A 3,022-nucleotide genomic window follows, 5' to 3' on the forward strand; every position below is an offset into this window, starting at 1 on the left:
TAAGCCACTATAATAAATGGAGTTAGGTGTCTTGTGTTTTGTAACCTTTCAATAAATATTTACTGAAGACAACAGTTTATTATAAGCATCGAGTGAATGCTTGGAGTCTCTGGCTGTTTCAAAGATTAACAGGACATGCTGCTAACCATAACATTGGAGGTGGAGTCCATGCAGAAGTGACTCGGAATAAAGATCTGCCAATCTATTTCTGAAAACTGCCGATGACAATCCTATGGAACACAGTTCTCTTACTCATGTGAAATTGCCTTGAATCAGAATCAGCCTGACAGGAAATTAACTAGTATACTCTAACTATGTTCCGAGCACTTTCTTACATATCACAGATAAAATTTTCCTATTCTCCTTATAAAAAAACTGAAGCACAGCGAAGTTGTACCGTTTGCCAGCATCAACAAGCTCTACGTATCAGAACAGGCTTCAAATACAGTCTTGGTCCAAAATCCATGTTGTAGACACTCTGTTCTTTATCTCTCAAACTGTATTCCACACAATTCTAGTTTTGCTTCATGTTGACAAGTGTTTATACACACACCCCTCACATTTCCCAATTAAATATGTTTTGGCATCTGCACTGCTCTCCCACAGAAGTTCACAATACAGGTTGGAATACTAACAGCTCCCTTTATTCCTGTTCATTATTTAGCCGAGTGTTTCTCAAGTTAATTTGACCATGGAGTTCTATTTCTCATTCAACTTCAGCTCTTGAGAGACTCATACACTAAAAAATCCCCACCATTTTAGGCAATTACATCACAGAAACCCAGCGCTGACTGGGAGGAACCAGGATGATTGCTTAACCAATGCATTGTTTTGCTAATGCCCAAAGAGTGGTTTGGAACAAGAGAAGGGGTTTGTCTGCATTGCAGTGCAGTAAAAGTTGAAATCCAGACTAGTCAATTCAGTAGGGTTTCTCTGCACCACGGCTTATGACTAGCAAACTCTTTTATGACAAAATAACAGGTTACAGAGAAGCATACATTTCTCATGTGTTACCAGCATCAATACATCAAGGGTGCTGCCTATTCCATTTCCTGTCCCTAGCTTAGCACAGTATCCTTCACACAGGTACCCAGTAAATGTTAGTTGATGAATTGTGGACAAAATCACTTGGTATAAGGTCTCAATAGAGAAAGAGGTTTGTGTAAAGAAAGCACTGGTGGATAAGCAGGATTTAATGTAAGGGTCGCCACCAGATCCAAAAAGATCTCCTTTCATCCACACTACCACCCTCTCTCACTTGTCTCCTAAAATCCTATGGGAAGCCAATACTAAATATTTGTAACAAACCATATGCAATTTCAGGATGTGGGGGAGGCAGTTCAAACTGGAGTTCTCTCTGAGGCACTAAGACAATCCTTAAGGGTTTGGGGATTCTTAAATTATATTTGCTGACCCCTCCCTCCTGAATGAAGGAGAAGGTTTTCAATAGAAAGAGCTTGGCTTCATTTGCATTGAATTCTCTTTGTGATTTACTTCCTGATCATTTTCAATAAAGAGACAGGGAAGCTGGAATCAGGGCCTTCAGTTTTTGGAACTGCTGGCCCCCTATCTTTTATGCTCTCTGTTTTATCTCATTCCTGGTTTTCTGTGTCATTATTAATAATTATAAAAATACTTTACCCTCAGTCTGCAACAAAACCCCACCACTTTGTTAGTGCCTTGAGTAGTGGGGTTTTAGGAGGCAAATGAGAGAGAGATGTTGGAGAGTGTTGTGGATGAAAGATCTTTTTGGATCTGGTGGTGACCCTTATGTTACCTGCTTAGCCACCAATGCTTTCTTTACATGGGCCTCTTTCTCTCTTAAGACCTTACTCCGAGTGATTTTGTCCACACTGTGATTCATCAACTAACATTTACAATCAACACTCTTTGTACCAGCAGCCAGGAAATTAAAAGACAAATTCATTGGGAAAGTCTGCTGTCAGAGACTTCTCCAAGACACTGAAGAACAACAATGTCAGTCTGGAGACTAAGGTGTACCTGATAGAGTCTATGGTCTTTGCCATTACTTGCTATGCATCAGAGAGCTGGACAATGACTAGGGATTACAAAAGGAGAATTGATGCCTTTGAGCTGTGGTGTTGGAGAAGAGTATTGAATATACCATGAACTGCTAAGAGAACGAAGAGGGTCATCCTGGAGAGTGTGAAGCCAGGCTGCTCCTTGGAGGCAAGGATTCTGAAGCTTCGTCTGACATACTTTGTACATGTTGCAAGAAGGGACCAGTCCTTGGAGACGGCCATCATGCTTGGGAGAGTGGAGTGGCGGCGCAGGAGAGGAAGACCCTTGATGAGATGGATTGATTCCATCATTGGAGTAATGGGGATAGATGTGTGAGAGACAATATGTATGTACACATACACACATTGTTGTTGTTGTTATGTGCCATTGAGTCGACTACAATTCATAGCGACCCTATGCACAATGGCTCTGAATGCTACTCTATCATGAGCCAAATGCACAGTCTCTGACGCACCTACTCTCATGAACTCAGTTACTGTGTCAATCTATCTCATGTGAAGTCTTCCTCTCCTATACTAACCCTCTTCCCTTTAAAGCATGCTATCCTTCTCCAGAGACTGGTCCCTCCTAGCTATTTGCCCAAAGTATTTGTGACAAGAGCTTCAAAATCCTTGCCTCCAAGGAGCAGCGTGGTCCCACCCTCTCCAGGACAGACCTGTTCTCTTGGCAGTCCATAGTAGTTAGTTCAGTACTCTTATCCAGCACCACAACTCAAAGGCATCAATTCTTCTTCTGTCATCCTGGGTCATTGGTCTGATATATAGCTAATAATAGCAAAATCCATGGTTTGGAGATATATTTCTAGATAGTGTGTGTGTACCATTGATTCAGAACCAACTCATAGCTGACCTTCCTGGAGGTTTTCAGAGGCGGTTAACGACATGAGAGGAAATTGTCCATCTTTCTTCCATAGAGCAGCTGGTGGATTCACACCACATGCCTTTGTGTTGGCAGCTTGACTCTTTCCTACCAAGCCACT

The sequence above is a fragment of the Elephantulus edwardii genome, unplaced genomic scaffold (genome assembly GCF_000299155.1).
Source record: "Elephantulus edwardii isolate Elephantulus edwardi_28Jun2011 unplaced genomic scaffold, EleEdw1.0 scaffold00096, whole genome shotgun sequence".
NCBI lineage: Eukaryota > Metazoa > Chordata > Mammalia > Macroscelidea > Macroscelididae > Elephantulus > Elephantulus edwardii.